The sequence below is a fragment of the Zootoca vivipara genome, chromosome 6 (assembly GCF_963506605.1).
Source record: "Zootoca vivipara chromosome 6, rZooViv1.1, whole genome shotgun sequence".
NCBI lineage: Eukaryota > Metazoa > Chordata > Lepidosauria > Squamata > Lacertidae > Zootoca > Zootoca vivipara.
The window spans coordinates 80029357-80051610 of NC_083281.1; the positions used below are offsets into that span (position 1 = coordinate 80029357).

At 41.1% G+C, this 22254-nt stretch overlaps 1 protein-coding gene across 5 annotated transcripts in view; it reads left to right on the top strand.

The window, feature by feature from the left end:
• Positions 1 to 22254, top strand: part of GNB1 (G protein subunit beta 1) — a 72490-nt gene that overhangs the window by 16586 nt on the left and 33650 nt on the right. The window contains exon 2 of one of the 5 annotated variants that reach the window (XM_035121158.2): positions 1654 to 1689. The exons of the other annotated variants lie outside the window; for them this stretch is intronic. The gene's annotated coding sequence lies outside the window, so the exon portion shown is untranslated. The remainder of the gene's footprint in view (positions 1 to 1653; positions 1690 to 22254) is intronic. 5 annotated transcript variants of the gene reach the window in all.

Genomic DNA, 22254 nt, shown 5'->3' on the forward strand with positions numbered 1-22254 from the left:
CATCATTTATTTCTGTTCTCTTCCCCCCAAAAAAGCGCAGCAGCTTTGGGGCACATCCCCCCCCAAAAGCAAAGCAACTTTTGCACCCCCCCAAAAAACCTCCCAAACTTTGGTCAGCAACTCCCCCCAAAAAGCTCAACAACTCTGGGCACTTTATGATAAATAAGGGGTTTTTGGTTTGGTTAAATTAGTTTTTGGTTTATTAAATACAATTATATATTACAATTATACATTTTTGTTATTTGAACTATAAATATCGCGAAATTAAGGTTTTTTTCTCGAAGAGACACACCACCCGAGTTATGCTCGTTTTTTTGGCGAATTTTGACACACCAAGCTCAAAAGGTTGCCCATCACTGGTCTAGCCCTTTTAAAGACATGTTTATGTAAATAGCTAGGAATTTATGTGAACTATGCCAACCCTGTTGCTCAGGATGGGTAGTGAAAGCAGCACCCCAACAGAATGAACCAGAAGAAAAAAAATTCTTAACCTTTCCCCATTCAAACAGTCTTTGCCATCTCAATATCCCCCAACCATTGTATGAGTACAGACCTCTCTCTGGCATGAAAAGGACGTGGAAAGTGCCAAAGAAATCAAAGGAATCTTGCTTCCATGTCATGACACCCTTTACAACTGCAGCCAGCATCAATTCTGATGACGACTGGAAATTAATCTTCAACCAGAAATGCAATGGGTTGTATTTATTGTTAGTCCTACTCAAAATAGACCATTGAAGTTAATAGACATGACTAGCTAAGGCACATAAATTTTGATGGATCTACTCTATGGTATAATTTTGTTGGATATGAAACAATATCTTACACACACACACACACACACACACACACACCAAGTTGCATTTGAATTGCTAATGTTGTTAATGGCAGTACCTTGGTTCTCAAACACCTTGGTTCCCAAACACCAAAAACCTGGAAGTAAGTGTTCCGGTTTTCAAACGTTTTTTAGAAGCCAAATGTCCGATGCAGCTGTCGGCTATTGTTTCCGGGGGGCCTGGACCAATCAGAAGCCGCGCCTTGGTTTTCAAACATTTCGGAACAGATTTCCAGAACAGATTAAGTTTGAGAACCAAGGTACCACTGTATTTTGCACTTTTGGTTTTGCTATTTATTTGCATTTTTGTTTTTGAGGCTTTTTCGGTTAATTTGTTTTTGTGACTGTGTGGAACCCAGTTCAGCTGATTGATTGATTGTGTGACTGTGGAAATGGATAAAAGCCCCCCCCCCAAATGATGACTATACTGTCTTATTTATTTTATAGTACAGTACATTGATTATTGTTTTCATTTTATGGATCAAGGGTCTTGTTAGAGAGTAACATTCATGTTAAAAGTCTGGAATGGATTAATCCGTTTTGCATTACTTACCAACTGCAGAACATTCAACAATGGTGGCCTGGGCAAGGGGGTGGGGCCGGGAAGGGAGCTAGCATCCCTTATCTCCCTCCCCAATCTCTTGCAATCAGCTGCTGAGCGGGTTCCTTTCTACACCCTTTCCCTCTTGTTAGCCTTTAGCTCTTTCTTTCTTTTTCTTTTTTTAAAAAAGCACAATCTGCCTTTCACCCCTGGGCAATTCGGCTTTAGGGACCATGCATTCGCTGCAAAAGACACACAGACATTTCCTCTTACTTTTTAGGAAGAAAAAAGTGCGTCTTATGGAGCAAAAAATACGGTAAGTGAAAGAAAGCTGGCTAACCATGGTTGTTGTAAACTAAGACCTTCAATTAATGCAGAATGCTAATTTGAGATTCTTTGAAAGTGAAACTAAACTTGGCAGAAGTTCTGACCATGTGAGCTCAGCTACACTTTGATTAGAATCAATTATCTATGTAATGCTAAACTGTGGTTTAGTTAACATGCTAACTGGGATAGTATATTAGCCTAATCTCTTAAAATGTTAGGTTAATTATGATGTATCTGTAATGCAGGCTGCCCTTACTCGATTTTAAACAAGTTAAAGTATGCCACCTCTTAACATGCTGTAATAAGCCTCTATTAAGTTAAATAGAGGCTCCTCACATGAGACAGCTAGTAAATAAACATGTCAAAATTTTCAGGCACAGCAGCTGTATGAAAGATCTGTCCTCTACAAACAGTTTAACTGTTGCCTCAAATTGTGTCCTTTGTGCCTGTGTTCTTTTGTGTTTGCATGTTCTGCATAGGGATGGTGGATAAATTAGTTCAGTCTGCATTTTAAAATGAACTGACCTCATTCATCAACCCTCGGTTTATATGTATTGGAAATAATTTATAAGTTGGATTGTTAACTTCCCTGAATGTTTTGCAGTGCTCCTTTGATTTTTAAATATGTACTGCGGGGGCATACAAAAATACATTTTTGTGCAGGAAATTATAGCTTCAAAACTGAGCTCAATATATCTTAAAATGACAACCTCAGTATAAAAGTCAGCTTTAAACTCTTTGTGCCCACCCCTCACTTCCAAATCTCACTCGCCACCATAGCTGCCAAGTTATCCCTTTTTTAAAGGGATTTTCCCTTATGCTGAATAGGCTTCCTCGCGAGAAAAGGGAAAACTTGGCAGCTATGCTCCCCACCCCAGTATCTACTGTGGTTGTATATAGAACATAGAATGTCTCAAGACAGTCTTCTAAACGTGGCAGTACACAATTTTCTGCACTCTGGTAATCCTAGGGAAGAGGGGATAATTATAATCCAGGTGTTATTTATGTTCTGATGCCAGTGGCCCATCTACTCTATCATCCTGTTCTCCCAGTGTCTGGACAGATGCTTATGGGAAGTCCAAAAGCAGGACCTCAGCACAGCAGTGCTTTACCCACCTGTGATTTGATTTGATATTCAAAGACAAACTGCCTCATGCTGTGGAGAGTAAAACCTGTCGTGACTAGCAACCATTGATGGCCTTATCTTCCATGAATTTGTCTAATCCTCTGTTAAAGCCATCCAAGCTGGAGGCCTTCACTGCCTCTATTTAAAGAGCATTTGACAGCCTACCTTTTTTCCTGTTCAAACTGTTTCTTTTTTCAAAATTACAAAGCATACCCATTATCCCCTGTCACTCCCTTCCCCCAACATTATATCATATTATAGCCAGCAACATATAATTGATGAAGCTATAATTAGGCTACTTATGAAGATCTGGATTATTTTACACTTATTAGTGGGCTGCAGTTTATTGTTGTAATGAAAATGCTCCTTCAGAAGGCACTGAGTGCACATCATTTTGTCCTTGTGGATGGAGAGCACATGTTTTCCAGTAACGATAATTTCCTAGATCCAATCTTGATCCATTGTGAGCACAACTGTTTGTAGGTTAGCATTTATAAACCTTAAAACAGCCCAAACTCTTATGTTGGATGTTTGGTACTATTCTCTCTGGAATAGAGCTATAATGGAGGAATTTATGCACAGTTTGAGATTTTGACAAGACTAAAACCTCCAGAAACTTTTAATGTGATTTGGCATTATTTTATAACATATACAGCAGTACTCTCATTTTCAAGGCAACCCTTGTCCCAAACCTGGCAAATATGGAACTATACTTGATAATCTGATAACGAAAGTCTTTACATGGACTTCATTGCTTTAATCCATGTGCAACTGTACTCATTATATGTGCCTATTTCATAGGGTTCACCTGTTAGAATTGTTCTCTGTGTTTTATATACAGTACATTATAAAATGAAATAAAAAATTCAAAAACTATGTTTATAAACCTTAACTGAGATGATCATTACCGGTAATAGAAATGCTTCTTTTAAGTGTGCCTTAAGGAAACAGCAAAGTGAAATGACTGTGGATGTTTAATCCTGAAACATACGGAATAGAGAGCAAGAGCTTGATAATTAGTGTCATATGTGTGTGACATTGGACTGGGTCACATGTTACTTTAATCCACAGTTAAGCTTAACAATGGGCGCATGGAGTACAATGGTAACTGCTTTGCTCCTCTTGGTCCTGCCATGAGCTAAGCTATGGTTTGGCTCGGTGTTCAGGTGCATTTTGCTACTGAAGTGGGTCCAGTTGCGACCACATGGAGATCTCTGGATGCCAGGTTGGCGACTGACATCTCCATCTGGCTGGCCCCTCCAGCTTTCTTAAACAGGTAAGCAGAAGAGCTTATTTATTGCATTAATAACCCAACCTTTTTCATCAAGGAGTACATAGTTCAACCTCCTCCTTACAACAACCTTATGATCTCTCTCAGGTCCTAAGTCTGACACTAACCACTATAGCACACTGGCTTCCTGTACTTTTCCTGTGAGGCAGTTATATAAATAAAGTAGGTAAATAAATATGGGGAAGGGAAAATGTCACTTAGAGAAGAATCTGAAATATTTTCCTTGAAGCTTGAATTTGTGATTTAAGGAGTCATTTGTCAATTAGCTTATATTTCTGAGTTTCTAACACTGGTTTGGCTTAGTGTTACATCCGAACCAGGACTCGTGGTTTGGCTTCCTAAAACCACAAGCAGTAAGGAAAGAACAAACCTTGGTTCCAGGTTGTGGTTTGTTTGGATAGAGAAAAACCAAACCATGGTGTAGTACAGGCATCCCCAAACTTCGGCCCTCCAGATGTTTTGGACTACAATTCCCATTATCCCTGACCACTGGTCCTCTTAGCTAGGGATCATGGGAGTTGTAGGCAAAAACATCTGGAGGGCCGCAGTTTGGGGATGCCTGGCGTAGTAGTTCCTAGTGCACAAGGGGAAGGAGAGCAGAGTCTGTGATTTTACTCCATGTACCGGCATGTTGTATATTTACCTTTATGTCATAGTGAAGCTAGCTGTGGTTTAAAGTGATGTGTAAACCAGGCCATTTTGTTGTCCTGCAGAGCTGCTAAAAATAGATAATTGTATGTTTTGTGCCTGCACATGCAGTGCTAGGACTCTATTCTGGTACAGAATTCATATTCCTGAGAATCTGCTTCAATTAGAAAAACACAGACTTTTCTCTCTTTTCAGCCATTATTGGCCGCCCAGTGAGGTTTCAAAATGTGTGGAGTCGGGAAACTTGAATACCAAAGGGAGAAGTTTAAAGTTGGAATAGCTCCATTTCCTGTAACTAGATCCGTTTCCTTTGTCATCATCCTAGTTCCTTCTTCTCCATTCCATTTTCATTGCACGTGTTTCACCCTTGCCCTGTAGTAAGCTTCTCCTGGCCAATATAATTGAAATCCTTTGATTTTTTAAATTTTAATATGCTGTTTCCTGCATGAATCTTTTAGGGTAGGATGGAGATTGGTAAATTATTTAGTTGAATGTCATGTATATGTTTATATAATTTGGGATTCACAGATTTGGTTTCTTTAGTATGAAATACATTTATCTGGGGGAGAGGAAACAGCATACTTAGCCTTAGCTGTAAAGATCTCAATGTAGCAAGGTTTTTTTGTGGTTATAGTTAGGTTCCCCCTGTTGAATCTTTCCAAATGTAAGCTCTGGAGCAGAAACACAGAACCTCTGCCCTGAGACTGGGAAGGAAGCCTCCCAGCAGATGTCAAGGCAATAAGAGACTATTTTACTTTTAGAAGACAACTGAAGGCGGCCCTTTTTAGGGAAGTTTTTAATGTTTCATGCTATACTGTTTTTAATATTTGGTTGGAAGCCGCACAGAGTGGCTGAGGAAACCCAGCCAGATGGGCGGGGTATAAATAATAAATTATTATTATTATTATTATTCACTAGCTTTGCAGTAAGGATACTATAGAAACCAAATCTACTTGCACCGTCTTGCTTTTCTCTATCCTCCCATGCATGTTTTTCCAGGCACAGAAAATGTGGCATGAGTGCTTCACTCAGGAAGCACTTGGTGCGCCTTCTATTCCCTCCCTCCAACTTCAGAGCTTAGACGGTAAAGTTGCAGGGAGCTACCCAACCGTAGTCCCTTTGGGTTAATTGTCACCAGAGCACTTTGCCATCTTTCTCCCACTGGCTGTGTCTCTGACACTGATGAGATGAGGCAGCGGCCAGACACCTCCATGCTCCACCATGTTTCCTAGCTGTGAAATACTTCAGCGCGTACAGGCAGCTTCCAGCCTCCGCATCTTCTATCTGCCAGAAGCACAGAGAGGATGGCTACAGCTGTGCACAAGGTTGCATCTTGTTTACAGCTTTGCATCTAAAAGCTCAACAACTTGGTTGGCCCTCACGCATGTTCACTTCATCAAATCTGGCCCTCTTTGAAAAAAAGTTTTGGCACCCCTGGTTTTAAAGGCAGGCAGGAAGAGTGAAACCCATTGTGTAGCTTTCTGTGGTGGTTGTTTTTATAGAAGGCTGTATTCTGAGACAGACTTGGAGTGTGCTTTTCTCCCTTCCAGGAAATAGAGAGAGACTATCTTAGCACATCTTTTTATTGTCTGATCTTGAGATGTATGTGGGCAGATGCTTAAACACCACAGGTGACCAGGCAAATGGGTATTTGCAAGTCAAGTTTACATGTTGTAAGTGTACAAGTTAAGAAATTTCCCCCTCAAGTCAGGGTTATTTATATACATTATATCTTACCTTTTTCCAAAGAACTCAAGGTGACTTACATGGTTCTCCTGCTGCAACTACCTGGTGAAGTAGAATTATGGAATCATTTGAGTTGGAAGGGATACCCAAGGGTCGTCAAGTCCAACCCCATGCAATGCAGGAATCTCAGCTCAGCTATAGCATCCATGACAGATGGCTATCCAACCTCTGCTTAAAAACCTCCAATGAGGGAGAGTCCACAACCTCTTGAGAGTCTGTTCCACTGAAACAGCTCTTACCATCAGAAAGTTCTTCCTGATGTTAAGTAAGTTAGGCTACTTCATGGTGACTAGCCCAAGGTTACCCTGTGAGCTTCATGACTGAGTGGAAATTTGAATTTTGATCTTCCAGGTCCTAGTCCAGCACTTGAACTGGTAGGTTGCAAGTACATTACATATAACAACATTTATACATACAAAGAATTGTATGTTCTGTAAAATGATACACATCAAGGCAACCTGCAATGGAAGGCATTGTGTAGAACTAATTCATAGACTTGCTACAAAAATGTTTGAAAAGGTTTCACTAGATTAGCCTACCCAGTTCACTACACCTAACAAAGACTTTGCATTTAATTCCAGAACGCTGCTACAAAATGGCCGAAGTAAATGTTTTTTGCAAATGAAAACTGTTCTTTGCTTTGTTCCAAAAATGGTGTGTATTTCAGCACAAAATAGTACACGTTTACTTTACATTTACGTTGAATTATGAGTGACACTGCTTTCTCGAACATAGCTGGAGTCAGGTAGTTGATCTAAGCAGTTTACAACAGATTGTTTCTACTTGTTTGATTTCTTTTAAATGCATAGTGTTTTTAGTTGTTTTTAATGGAGAGAAGAAGTGCACTGCTACTGGAATTTGCTTTCTAAGCTTTGCTGAACCATCAGCTTGGCGATTCAGCTGATTGACACGAGGAGACTTTAAACATATGTTAGCTTTGTACCAGATACCGCTGTATTTAGCCTTCTGTAAGTCCAAGTGTTTTCGACGGTTTGTGTATAGTTGGATACCATAACCATAATCTTGAGAGAATTTGTTGGTCATTTCTTTAAATCAAAATACAAGGTGAGACATCTTTCCTGAGAAATCTTTTCCAAATTTCCGCATTCACATGTAACACAAAGGCAAAATGTGTTGTGTACTCCCATTCCACTTCTCCCTTCATCCCACCAGGAGCAACAAACCACAAGTCTTGATTTAGCATAGTACAGTATCTAAAGAGACACAATGCAAAGCTTAAGGTTTGTTCTTGGCTTCCCAATCATGGTTTGTTTGAAGAAAAAACAAACCACAAGTACTGGTTCAGACATTCTACTAAGTCAGGACTTGTGGTTTGTTGATGCTTGCTAGACAAAGGGAGGAATGTAACATAGGTGCTCAGGTTGTGTGCCCAACAAGCAACTTATGCTTTAAACAAACTAAATAACTTGGCTTAGTGTTTTCTGCAAATTTGGCAAGCATCATCTGTCTACACGATCTGGTTCGTCATTCCATGATTACATATACATATATGCTGTATATTTTATGCTGTGAACTTCCTTATGATTTTCTGATAAAGGGTGGTATATAAATTTAATAAATAATAATGTTCTGTGTCCTATCCCTCAATACCCTTTTGAGATTGCTAACTTTGCTTTTCCCCAAGGCTTTGATAGAGTGTGATGATGTTGTTTTGATCTTAGTGTGCTGCCAAAGCTTTCTGCTGCTGTTATGCTGGGAGTGGGTGGGTTGTTTTGTGGTGTGTGTTTATGGATTGCATGTGCTTTTGTGTGAATTTATTGATATGATAATGTATTTTTACGTATTTTTAATGGCTTGTAGAAAACTAAGCTGTACTCAGAGTAGACTCTTTGAAAAAAATGACCCTTAGTCATGTGCTTCAATTTCAATGTGCCTTGTCTAGGTATAGCACTAGATAACAACCTTGTGTTTTAAAATATGTAGGAAGTGATTTGGAGACCTTGTATAACAAGCAACCAATAAGTCATCACTACTACTGCTGCTATTAAATTAAATCTTGTCCTTACAGCAGCTGTGAATTCCAACCTTATAACAAACCTGTAAAAGAAGCCTTTATTTGAGTCTTTCTAAGTGGCCAACTGACTAGCACCACTAAGCCTCTTGTCTCTTGTCAGCCTTGCCTCTCTTTTCTTCTTCAGGAGGAAATCTAGATTGCAGGTTCTTTGGGGCAAGGGCTTGTGGTGTTTTGCTTGTAGTATTTTGTAAATTACACAGGGTCAAGTGCCTGAGGCAAAAGGGCAAGATTGGAATTTTACCTGTTTCTAAGAATATATTGTTTCTTTTAAAGAGCTCTGCAAGGGCATGCATAGAATGTGGTCTGCCAGCAGACTGGTGGTTGCTTTCCAGAGGACCCATCTAGTGCCTGCTGATCACTGGGATCTCTGTTGTCAAATTCTGGGTCAGATGCAGCTTGGTGTGCTCCATGTATGCACTTAATACATTCTTAAGGAAGAATGTGTACTTGGGATTGTTAAATGCAGGTCAGTTCTGCTTTAACTGTTGAGATCCTCCTGAATGTGTTCTTTTGTTTTGAAAATTTAACGTGGACAATTTTTTTAAAAAGCAGGCTATGCAAGATAGAAGTCGGCCTGTCCTTGCACTAAGTAATTTTTTCTAGCATATTTTCTTGTTTCTCTATGCATTATATACTTGATATTACATGTCTAAGCTCAAGATGTTGAAAACTCTTGTTTGCTTTCTAAAAGCTATAATGGTAATCCCTTTCTGAAAATTTGTTTAGAAATGCAAAGAAAATCTGAACTGCATCATGTGCTGGCTTCTGTGAGTTAACAAACAGAACTTGGATGTGGTCTGAATTTGTGTGCAGCTTTAGGGTGTGGCTTCCTTTCTGTTCGGATTCCTTTCCAGCTTTCATTAGTAATCATGAGCATTTCTTTTTATTTCATGCAGGCTTCCTTCCTCTGGCTCTTAAAAAAAGCTGGTTACCCTGCAACAGTGTTTGGGGGGGGGATTTTTTGCAACAATAAATGGGTTAGTGAAGGCTTGAAGTTTGTGTTAATCAAATGCTTAGTCATCTCCTTGTGTTCAAAATAGTACTATTTTATCCCTCTTCTCTGGTTTCTCTTCTCTCTCCCACCCAATTCTCTGCTTACCAATCTAGGTGTAATGTTGCTATGTGGTATACCAGCCAGTAAAATTATTTGTACATCATAAACAAGCTAAATATGAGACAGGTGCAACAGTTGACAGATCACAGTTTTATAGATATTCAACCATAATATTTTATAGAAATTGTAGGGTACTAACAGCAATAGTTAAATCTCTTTCTTCAGAAAAATACTAAAAGTTGATGTGCTGTAGTTCCTAAGATTATCAACTAGGAGGTCCCCAAATTCAGATTTCACCCCAGCTGTAAACTGACTATGTGGCTTAAAGCAAGTTGCTGTCTCTCAGCCCCTCTCCACCAACATATTAGGTGATATTACCGTATTAGCCTCCCTTATAGGATTACTAAGCTAATATGTGTAGCCTTTTAAACACTGTCAATGTACTATAAAAATGGCTTCATTCAGAGAGAGAAATATTACTTCAGACTAGCCACCATTCAAATTCTAGCTTCTGTACACTTGACTTAACAGTGCTAACCCACAGTCTTGACTAAAGAGCTCAGGCAAATGCCATCATGGTTTTACTGCCCTTCCCCAGTACACATCACCCCACTGAAACGTCTCTGTCTATTCTTATCCAATTACTTTCCCTAAAAGGCACCTTACCTTCTTTCTTGCTGACCTTCCATTAACAATAAAAACTGGTCATTATAGCATTTTACATACTATACTGTGTGTCATAAGAAGACAGTTACCTAAGAGGACTTATTAACATGGATTTTACTGCTACCTGGTGAATGGGAATCATTATTATTGTTAATAACAATACATTTTATTTTATTTTATTTTATTTATACCCCACCCATCTGGGCAGCTTCCAGCAAAATATAAAAACATAATAAAATGTCAAACATTAATAACTTCCTGATACAGGACTGCCTTCAGATATCTTCTAAAAGGAATCCACCTTGATTTCCCTACCTAGATGGGAAAGCAGAATATAAATATGGCATTAAAAACCTGACCTGTAAAAGAGAGAAAAGTTAAAAGCAGAATACCTAGTTAGAACTGAAAGCTTGCACATCAACTGCATAAAATGTTTTGACTTGTTTTTAACTTATTTTTCTCTCTGTCAGTGGTAAACAGGACTCAGGCATTCTGATTTAATTGGTAATCTTGCTCGCTGGAGGGTTGTATGTTGTTGACAAGGGAAGCTCCTGAGACTTGAGTCATTAAAAGAGAACTTCGTACTCAAGAAAATATTTTTAATGTATATATAGCATTTGTCCTTTATCCTTATGTATTGTATTCATATAACTGTACCTTATGCAATAATGTTTGGGAAAGTGGTAAAGTGGGTCTGAAATTTTGGGCAAAGCCAGCATGTAAGTCACTTAAAACCAGTTGTGTTTTGTGCAGCTGGTGCTTCTTCCCAGCCTGTGCAGCTGGGGAGTTCCCTAAGGGACAAGCCTTGGTGCAGCATGATATCAACAGAGGCATGGCTTATTGCAGTCCCCAGCTGCCTTCCTACAGCATTTATGCAACAGGTTGCAGTGTGTCGGTAGCAACTATCACCTTATATGGGTGAAGCATCAACACTGATCGTGTGACCACATGTAATGTCATGTGAATACTGAGTTGAGTATTTGAGAACTTTTGCTTCTAAATCGTATTCTTACACTTCACCTGAGTGAGTTCACCTAATTTTGAGGTTTGCATAATATTCATTTGATCTGCTGGCAACTTACTATGAGTGAGAAAGCAAGGTAGACTATTTAAGTTCCTACCCACAACTTACAACAGAGTTACCTAACATTTTCTTAAGACTCAAAATCCACACGTTTTCAGGCAGTGTTACTAAAAATACTTACTCCTTTCTAACTGTTTGCCAAATTTAAGAGAAAACATTTATACAGCCCATTCCTTGCACAGGTTTAATGCCTTTGCTGTGCAACCTTGTTTGCTCATCTCTTCTCCCCTGTACCCCAAATATATCAAGAGACCAGTTGAGCCACAACTACTGTTAACGGTAAGAGTTAGTCTATGATAAATTGCCTAACTAGGTGGCTGTGTCAATACTGTATGCTTATTATCTGGGAATGTGACATCTTAACCTTTCATGGGGAAGCACTATACTTTCTGAGCAGGTGTAATGAGTTTTTCTACCAGTGATGGGCTGGGAGAAAACATTGGTCCAAGTAACAACACCATCACCAGTTAGCTCAGTTGGTTAGAGCGTGGTGCAGATAATGCCAAGGTTGCATCGCCTGTTTGATCCCTATATGGGCCACCTGCATATTCCTGCGTAGCAGGGGGTTGGACCAGATGGGCCTCAGAGGATTCCCTTCCAACTCTACAATTCCGTTATTCTAACATTGGCACCATGAGACATTTGAACAGCCTGCTAATTACATTCAGTTTTTAGTGCAATGAACTTTACGGCTAGCTTTAATATATTTGTTCAGTGTTCCTCCGTTCAACATACTGTACTTTCTGTTCAGTAGTTGTAAAATTGCACTGTACACATACTTGGGGTTCCCATTAACTGTCCTCTTTCAAAATGGCTGCTGTTCCTCATTGGTCTCAGTGAAATAATGAAACTATCTTAATGTGGCAATTTCTCAGGATGCCAAGAAGATGTTCCACATTTTTAGACTGGTGGCAGTTTAGCTGATGTTCACAGTATGCTTATGTGACACATCACAGGTGTGTGTTCCAGTGCAGCATGCATTGACAAACATATCTGCTTAAGTGGCTTTTGCAGGTACTGTTTTGATATGTCATATCTCTTTTTGATATTCTGAAAAGTGCAGAAAAGTACAGGACTGTCTGCGTCTTTTACACTGTGACATGTGGGTGTGTGGGGGTTAGCAAGACTGGATATATTTTATCTAGCTGTATCTTTCCAGTTTCAAGTGGAGAGTGGCAGGTACTGTGTGGAATGCTTGACACAGGGACAAGTACTTCATCCAGCATTGGTTTAGGTAACTGAGTTGCACTCATGCTGTGTACAAAATCTTGAAATTAAAGCATTAGCCATCTGCTTGTTAGACTTATCTTTCTTGATCTGTAGTTTCTATTTTTAACATAATAGATAATATAATAGAAGGCAAATATTTTATGTAGAAAGTGATGATTGGCCCGACTAACCTTTGCCCTATCTATCTGCTTTCTGTCTGCAGCAATATCTGTAGCTACAGAAGGCACTGTACAGTTTTCTGTGCTTTCTTAATGGGTGCAGAGCTGCTATGTATTCTTCTCTTCTCCAAAATGACACTTAATCTTTCAAACTCATAGCTTTCTGTGAAGGCATGTGCAGCAAGCTGCCTTTAAATGTACATTCTCTCACTTGCCAAAAGGGGGTTAACTTAACCCGTGAAAGGCTGAAAGGGAAGCCTGCTTCATGTACCCAATATAGGGAGTGCTGTGCAAGCCCAAATGAATCAGTAGTTTGGACTATTTCTCCAAGTTTGGACTATTTCTCCTTGTTTTTCAAACTGCTCTTACGGTACTTGCCTTGGGTTGCTGGCTTTGCCATTACAACTTTGATCCATCCTTCCCTAAGATATTAGCCAGTGATAGCCAGAGGGAACCCCATCATCCCGGTGACAATAGACAACCACTGCCAAGGCTATCTTTATAACCAGTATTTTTAAAAACTGCAACTCATTGTAGTAGTCTAGTTCACAGAACGCACAAAGCGAACAATGGCTTACTGGCAGCCACTTTGCTCCCTGGTCCTTTTGCTGCACTGAGCTAAGTCAGAGTTTGGCTTACCATGCTGTCTAAAACCAGACTCCTAGTTAAGCTCTTCTCTCACTATCCATGTGTTATAGCCAATAATCAACTTTGACTTTATGTCACGGTTAGTAAAATGAGAGCTTAACCACAGCATGCTAGGCCAAACCTGGCTTAGCTCAGTGTGGTGCAGAAGTGAAAAAGATGGTGGGGGAGGAGCAAAATTATGTTAAGTTCCTCTCTGGGAGCTTGCATGTTTGCACAATCTGAGGAAGGCATAGTTTAGCTTAATTTAACTTAACTGTGGTGTTCAAATCTGGTCACTGTGGAGGATGACTGGTGTTTTGCGAGTTTTATTACCTCTAACTAGCTTAGATAAGTTAAACGAATAAAATCTTTTTCAACTGGATTTTGCTTGCAAGTGAAATCTGAATCAAAATTGGGCATTTGGAGTTCTCGCCTACATGTTAATACCCATGGTGCCCTTCTAACTTGCAGCTGCTTCATCAAATCGCTCGTGTTGGAACACTTGGCACAAACTAGTAATTTGGAGAACTGGAATGTACGCAGCAGGGCCTTTCAACATGATCAGAAAAAGCAAAGTAATTAAAAAGTACTTCTTTGTGCAAAGACAACCATTCTGTAGGTTGAAAAATATCTTCATAGTTCTATAATAACTCTTCAGAAAATGCCTTCGTTTTTATTAGTATTCAGTTACAAAGTGAAGGTAAAAGCTATTGAAACCAGACATATTTTTCCAGAGGAGAATATGGAGAATACTCCATAAGTGAAGAGATGTTGAACCTCACAACTATCAATGAACTTACTTTGAAATGGCAATCAACATGTATTGAACATGAAATGTATTGTTGTGTTGTCACATTCCTACTAAGAAAAATTTAATAATCCTAGGTATAACCATTTACTGTGAGACGTTCTCCCTCTGGTCAGAGAGCAGCCTCTCTTTGGAATGTTCTCCCTCACTTGACTGCTGTCAGCAGTTGGAATATTTATTTATTTGAAACATTTGGATGTTTTAACCCCCCCCCCATGACACCCAGAGGACATTTTCTATTAGCTGTCTAATGAGTTTAGTTAGTAACTAAAACAATACAGCTTTTCATATATAATATATAATAAATAAATACAACCTCCTAAAGTGATTTACAGGTTTTAACAAACATTTATAACGAAACAAGATTGTAGTAAATTAAACCTCAGAAAAGCCGGGTGAATTTTAAAAAAGGTTTTGCTTTAGGTCTGGAAGAGCCAGCTTTTGTTAAGCTACTTTGTGTGGCACATTTGCAAGTACTGTATATTCCTGCGTATAAGACTACTTTTTAACCCAGGATAATCTTCTCAAAATTCAGGGGCCGTCTTATACGCCGGGTCGTGCTTCTTATATGGCGAGTATATCCCAAACTCTATATTTTAACTGGAAAAGTTGGGGGTCGTCTTATATGCCCAGTCGTCTTATACGTCGGAATATATGGTAGTTGTTTACAAGCATGTCTTAACACTATTACATACTGTATGTGGAATTAGGACATATTTTGCTCTTTAAATTCCATATGCTGTGCCCTTCTGGGCTGAGAGATGACATAGAAACCTGTTTTGTTTTTTGTTTTACCTTTGTCGGCATCACTGTGTTTAGAAATTCTTTTAACGTAATAGCATCCTGTCAAGCATATTTGAGATGCACAGATTAAATTAGAGAAGGGCAGTAGAGGTCTTCAAAGTTACATGGCTGTAATGCAGCAGTTATAGTGAACACAGTTCAGAGTTTTCTCTTGTCAGTGTGCACTCAAGGATCTTGGCCTTCCATTGTCAGTGGTGAGGACCACAAATTCTGCATTTGCTTGCTATCCTGCCATGGTTTGTGGCCATTGTTGAGCCTCCTTAGAAGTATTCACAGCAGGGTTGGGGTTTTGCCTCTCACTTTGTACTATGGTTTGAAGATTGACAAAAGCAGCAAGAGATCATCCCCCAAATTCTCTTTTAAGTTTTGTGAAAGACTTGGAAAAGGAAAACTGATGCTCCCAGCTCAAGTGACTCTGAGTTCATTGAAATGCAGAGACTCTGGAAAGGTGTCTGTCTCTTTATGCTGAGCATTGGAAGAGTGGTCACATATAGGGTTGTGGCCAATGCCAGTCCTACTCAGAGTTAAGCCGTTGAAATCATTAATTATGGCATAACTAACATATGGGACCCAGGTGGCGCTGTGGGTTAAACCACAGAGTCTAGGGCTTGCTGATCAGAAGGTCGGCGGTTCGAATCCCTGCAATGGGGTGAGCTCCTGTTGCTTGGTCCCAGCTCCTGCCCACCTAGCAGTTCGAAAGCACATCAAAGTGCAAGTAGATAAATAGGGACCGCTCTGGCGGGAAAGTAAACGGCGTTTCCGTGCGCTGCTCCGGTTCGCCAGAAGCAGCTTTGTCATGCTGGCCACATGACCCGTAAGCTGTGTGCGGACAAACGCTGGCTCCCTCGGCCTATAGAGCGAGATGAGCGCCACAACCCCAGAGTCGGACACGACTGGACCTGATGGTCAGGGGCCCCTTTACCTTTATCTAACATAGGTTTGTTGCTTTCAGTTGCTACCCTGAGTAGAATTTAGTTGGATACAACTCATGGTCAGCGTTGGTGGCCATATTTTTGGACCAGCAACTTACTGCAGAGATGTTAATAGACTCTCCCATCTGCCTCGGACAGTATGGTCAATAGTCAAATGATGGGAACTGTAGGCCAGCAATATCTGGAGGGGCACAGGTACCCCACCTCACCTTACCATGTCACACTCCATATATCCTGGTAGGAAAATCTAGAGCAGGCACATCCAACTTCCAAGAGACTGCAATATACTCCCACTGTAAAAAAAAAACTGGCAGTGATCTACCCATTAGATTGCCCAAAGTTGTTGAGCTTCTTTTTTTGGGGGGGGGTAATCAGGGTCTCGTGGTCAACCGGTAGATCGTGGTCGACCTGTTGGACATCCCTGACCTAGAGTTTTGCCTTTATTCTTTTTGCTGCTGCTACGTACTTGTTCACATTCTTATTATTAAGGTACATGCTTTACTGTAATCCATCCTCCACCCTCTTAACAGCTTTTAATGCTGTTCTCTGCCAGAGCTTCCAAAGAAGACTTTGTGTTCATCCCTGTCACTGATTGATCCTATAAATAACATTATGGAGACTTCAACTTCAACTGTGGTTTCTGTTTCCCCCTTTCTATTTTGCTAGACCTAATCTGGGGAAATCACTATGTTTCAGTACAAAGTTCGTGTCAATGCTTCAACAATCTCAGGACTTGTTCAGATAGTCATTTAATGTGGGCTAATGAACACTTAGGATAGCCTCTTTCATTTAGGTTTAGAAGCAAGTAACTGTGATTTTCTGCACAGACTTCCATAAGTTTACTAACCCAAGTGTGAGCTCTTAGTAAACAGCACACATGGTATCCTCTACAGATGAGAGAAGGTCCTGCCTGTTTCCTGAGTACAGTATTCTGCATACCAGGCTACATGGAGAGGGGATTGGTGGCAACCATAAATAATGACTGGCTAGAAATCCAAACCAACATTGGTGTTACTCATGGGAAAAAGTCACCCAGCATCACATACCATATCACTGATGAGCTGTGTTTGGCCTGGTAGGAACTGAAGTGGTTGTCCTTTGAGGACAGGTTACACAGTTTGGGGCTCTTTAGATGAGAAAAAAGTTGAGTAAGGGGGACCATGACAGAGGCTTATAAAGCTATGCATGATGTGGAAAAAGTAGATAGAGAGAGGTTCTTCTTCCTCATAATACTGGAACCTGGGTCATCCAATGAAGCTAGATGTTGGGAGATTCAAGACAGGCAAAAGAAGAGGCTTCACACAGCACATAGTTAAACCTATGGCATGTGCTACCACAAATTGTGTGATAGATGCCAACTAAGATGTTTTTAAAAAGAATGAGATTAATTCCTGGAAGATGTATTTGATGGCTGTATGCTGCCTCTAGGATCAGAGGCAAAGCAGTATGTCTTTGAACAATGGGAATATGATGAGGAGAGTGCTAACATGGCCATGTCCTGCTTGCTGTCTTCCCATAGGAATTTGGTTGACCACTGTAGGAAACAGGATGCTAGACTAGATAGATAGGCCTTTGGTCTCATCCAGCAGGTTTTCTCCTATGTTCTTCTTATCGCTTCACTTGCCCTGTTCTTGCTATTAGGCCGTTTGTTTCCTATTCTGTCTGTGTGAATAGACTGAAACTCTTTTAACTGTGTCTTGTGTTACAGTTTTGTTCTATAAAGTACCTAGAACACTTGGCACTAAGTAAATACAAGGCAGTAGTCTTAGCAAAAATAGTAACCAGGAACTGGTTGAGGCAGAATGGAGAAGAAACAGGTGGGGAGAGTGTCAGGAATAAAGTATTAATGGTGACCACAAACAGAGGAACCCGGCACATTAGGTTCCTACTCTATTCCAGACAGAGGCACTGACAGATGGGATATTTATAGATACAGATATAGTGTGTATCTATGCCCTTCATTTCTTTTAACTTGCTTTGGAATCATGGAAAATGAGAAAATAGCTCTTATGTTGCCACCCCAACTTCCATATTTAGAGAAAACATATTCTTCTAAGAGCAATGTTAAAATTACAGGCCTAGCTCTGGAGAACCAGAACAGCTTCTTGGGATTTCAAGTGCTGCAGGCACTTTTAAATTAGAACTTTGCTTATTCTATTTTGTACCTTGAGAGAGCTTTCTTCAGGGAAAGCAAGTCACTGTATTATTTAAAAGTAGGGATTTCCCCAATTTTCATACAGAAATTTGCATTCTGAAGCCTAACCTTTTGCCAAGCAAATAATTAATTTATTCCTCCAAAATGTATCCTATTTCTTCACTGCTTCTTTTCCCATCTTTGGCAATGTCATTTTTACAAGTGAGATCCTTGCCGGGGGGGGGGTCTCATCATCAGCCTAATGGCATATAGCAAACAGGGTGGCATGGCATGCAGGGGCGTGCCCAGGATCAAAACTAGGGGGGGGGGAGCCATGCTCTTTCAGGGGGGGTTCAAGGCACGGGAGGGGAGGGGCCACGAATTGGAAATGTGGGCGGGGCTACAGGGCCAGCGGGCCTGCCAACACCGCGGCGGCTGCAGCGGCCACCTTGTGCTTCTGGGGCTGGCGGCGGCTACCCTGCTCGGCTGGAGAGGACGGGAGACAGTGCCATCCTTCCTATTGGCCTGACTTCTGTGGTGCGCCAGGCCGCCCACCCAGCAGGGGGCGCATCAAGGGGGCATACAGAGCCGCCTGTGCCTCCACCCCGCTCCTTTTCTGCTGGGCTGTCGAGCGAAAGAGACGCGGCTCCCCGCATTGGCTGCTGCTGCTGCTCTCGCTCAAGGGCGGTGGCAGCCGGCGGACAGAAGCAGAGGCGCCCCCACAGGGGACGGGACGGGACATCTGGCTGCCGGTATCTTCTCTGCCGGACTGCTCTCGGCTCCTGCCATGCTCGGGCCACGCAGACGGAGCTCTCCCCTCTTGCTTGCTTGCTCTCCAGCCTTTTGTGTGTCGCGGCGGCAAGAGCGGGGTCTGCCTCCCCCGGCAGCCGTCCGAGCCGAGCTGAGCCATGGGCTGCATGTCAAGCGAGCAGCAGGAGCAGTAGCCGCCCCCCTCTTCCTCACCTTTGAAGGAGGGCCGGTGGGGCGAGACCAAACAGCAGTCTGCCCCCTGCCCAGGAAGCCCAACTCCGGCAGGAGAGCTCCGGCCCTCAGCTCCAACGGCTGCGCCTGCGGGAAACCTGTGCCCGGGCGAGGCTGGGCCAGGCCTGTCCCCTCGCTTCCCCCTGCGGTTCCCTAATGCCTCCCCGCCCCTCACTAAAGCAGCTGGGGGGAGCCTAGCTTGGGCAGAGGGAGAGGCAAAGCCGCCGCTTCCCGCCCACAGAGGCGTTGCTTGGGGCGAAGCAGCAGCGCGTCCTACCGTGGGGCCTGAGGAGCAAGAAGGAGAGACTCCCCGCTGGCCCCTCAGCGCTGCCCGGCCGCTTCCCCTTTTCTGCTTCTAGGGGGGGCAGCTGCCCCCCCTGGGTACACCCATGGTGGCATGTTATGCTAGGGGTGCATGGTCGGGTAATACTGCAAAATTTGTTTCAAACCAGTCAAATGTTACCTTGTGTACAAACTCTGGTTGCGGTGAAATTGCACTGTATGAATGCCATGCTATGTATTTAAAAGCATGGATTAAAACAAGTGAAATTTTGAGAAGGAATGCAAAAAAGAAAGACAAACATGTTTTATATGAAGAAGAAATAAAACACCACAAGGAGGGAGTTACTGTTTCAAATCTTGCCTCTGCTATAGACTCACTTCATGGCCTTTAGGGTTCATGCATTCTTTCTTTCTCTGTCTTAAGAATGATATACTGTATGTACAGTGGTACCTCGACTTACGGACGACTCAACAACCGAATATTTCGACTTACGAATGGGGGTAATGGCCACGCGCTTACGGATGTATCGACATCCGGAAAAAAAACTGTGGCGGTTTTAGGTAGGGATTTTTCGACGTACAAATTTTAAGGTAGGGTTGCTTCGACTTGCGAATTTTTCCGTTTTCAATGCATTCCTATGGGAAATCGCGTTTCCAATGCTGTTTTTCGACTTACGGATTTTTCGACTTACGAAGGTGCCTTCAGAACGGATTAAATTCGTAAGTCGAGGCACCACTGTATAATAATACTGGCTTCTATTATTTGATGAGCTTTCACCACTTGAAAGTGTTGTGTAAATGCTGATAATCCCCATTTTTCAAATACAACTGAAGGTGGATTTGTCTTGACATTCTACATATATTTGCTTGTCCTACAGATGCAACAGATGCTGTGTCTTAATAAATTTTTATTGTTGCATTTATATCCCACTTTCAAGGTGCTCATGCTGGCATACCTATAAGGTAGGCTAGGCGACTGGCCCAAGGTGACTCAGTGAGTTTCATGGGTGAGCAGGGATTTGAGCCTTGTTCTCCCACGTCCTGGTACAACACTATAATCACTGCACCACACTGGCTCTTCAGAAGGGTGGAAACTAGCTCATTGCTTCTGTCCTGTCACTAATAGACCTCTCCCAATTGTCTTGTAAGAACAATTGTAAGAACTGACTTTTATTTGTATTTTTAACAACAACTGCAACAATATTTTTTTCTAACAGAGCCTAAAGTGGTTAAGAGGAATTTAAAACAAGCAGCGTCAAGAAACTAGTACAATAACATTGGGTTGGAGATTACTAAAAAAAAATGAGGAAAACAAAGTACGATAAATGGGAATGTAGAAGCTTTGCAATACCCACAGTTTGATCTGGTAAACCAGGCTACACTGTTATCTGGATAACAGCCAGCTGTGCAGATGGCTGCTGGTGTAAGTACCGTCTCCAAATCCTTCAATCTTCTGTCTCCAGAAAAAGATATGACAAAGCTGAAACCATGAATTTGTAGAGAAGTGCAAAGACGACAGTTTCCAAGACGAATCTTAATTCGGTAACAAGGTATTGCTCTTTATTCCAGTTGTCTCCTTGTTACCCAGAAAGTAGGAGGAACATGTTTAACTGACCCACATTAGTAACTTTGCTTGTGTTTAAGCAGCCAGTAAAAGAGGAGCTTTTGTCTCTCTCTTAAAAAAAGAAAGAAAAAGCCAATCCATAATTAATTTCAGGGGAACTATGTTCATATTTCCATTGTGTTCTCCAACACCTGATATAGTATACATTTTTTTAAAGAAAAGTGGTTGAAATAAAATAATTTCAAGTATTTAATTCCTTTGTATTGAAAAGTACCCAATGAGGTACCCTGTAGTCATCTCCTATATAGAAATAACATTAGCATTGCCTGATAAATCAATCAATAGTATAAGCTCTGTTAGTTTCTCCCTTCTCCATTTTATGATGCATGGGCCTATGTGTATCTGAGGGAGAAAGCACAATAACTGTCATTTGCATAATGAGTTAAGAATCTAATCTTCTTGTCCTGGCCTAAGTCATTGCCTATTTCTAGGTTCTAATGGTGTTTTGCCCCAAAACTTGAACAATAGTTGAATACTAAGTCCTTAGGATTTGGTTACCATTCAATAACTGGTTAGATATTGCCAATTAAATAAATACAAATTATTACCTTACCGCATCTGGAGACGTTTTACCTGCTTCTTCATGGTGTGTGAAAGGTCAGCAACATGACCTTTATGTGTTATGCTTTTGATTTTAGCCGCTTTGAGCCCGGTTTTGGCCGGGGAGGGTGGGGTATCAATAAAAATTATTATTATTATTAACATAGACAATTGTGGCTGGCTTTCTGTCATTCTATGGTGATTGTTGCTTCATCCCTCGTTGCTGACCTGCTCGGCTGTGGAGTGAAACCCATCCCTCTATGCAGTTCTGTAGTGTTGTATTGCTTCCTGGTTCTTTCTTTAGGGAAGTACTTGCAGTCTTAAAAGCTTTTTCATATTGATTATGGTACTTCAAAGAGTAGATCCTTAGATACAATGGCTGGTTTTTAAAAAGAAGATGGTGTTCCTTTTACTTCTGTGAAGTCATCTATTGCGACATGCTGTTGCTTAGATTACCCATGTGTGTTTTGCACTCAGCACAGTCAATTTTTTAAAAATTGGTGCATGCTCATGCCTGCAGGCATGCAGTTCCAAAAGGAAATGAGGTCCATCACTAGCAGGCTAATGTAGCCCCACATCATCTTCTCCATATTCTTTATGGATAAATATAGATCATATTATGTTCAATAATTGAAAATTTATGTTGGTATGTTTTTGTAAGGTGTGAATGTGTATGCATCACAAAGCTTTAATGTATTATGCCTGGATACAGATACAGCTGAAAACCTTTGCAATGTAATTTAAGCAAAATTAACCTGTATTTGTAGGAAACTACAAACAGTAC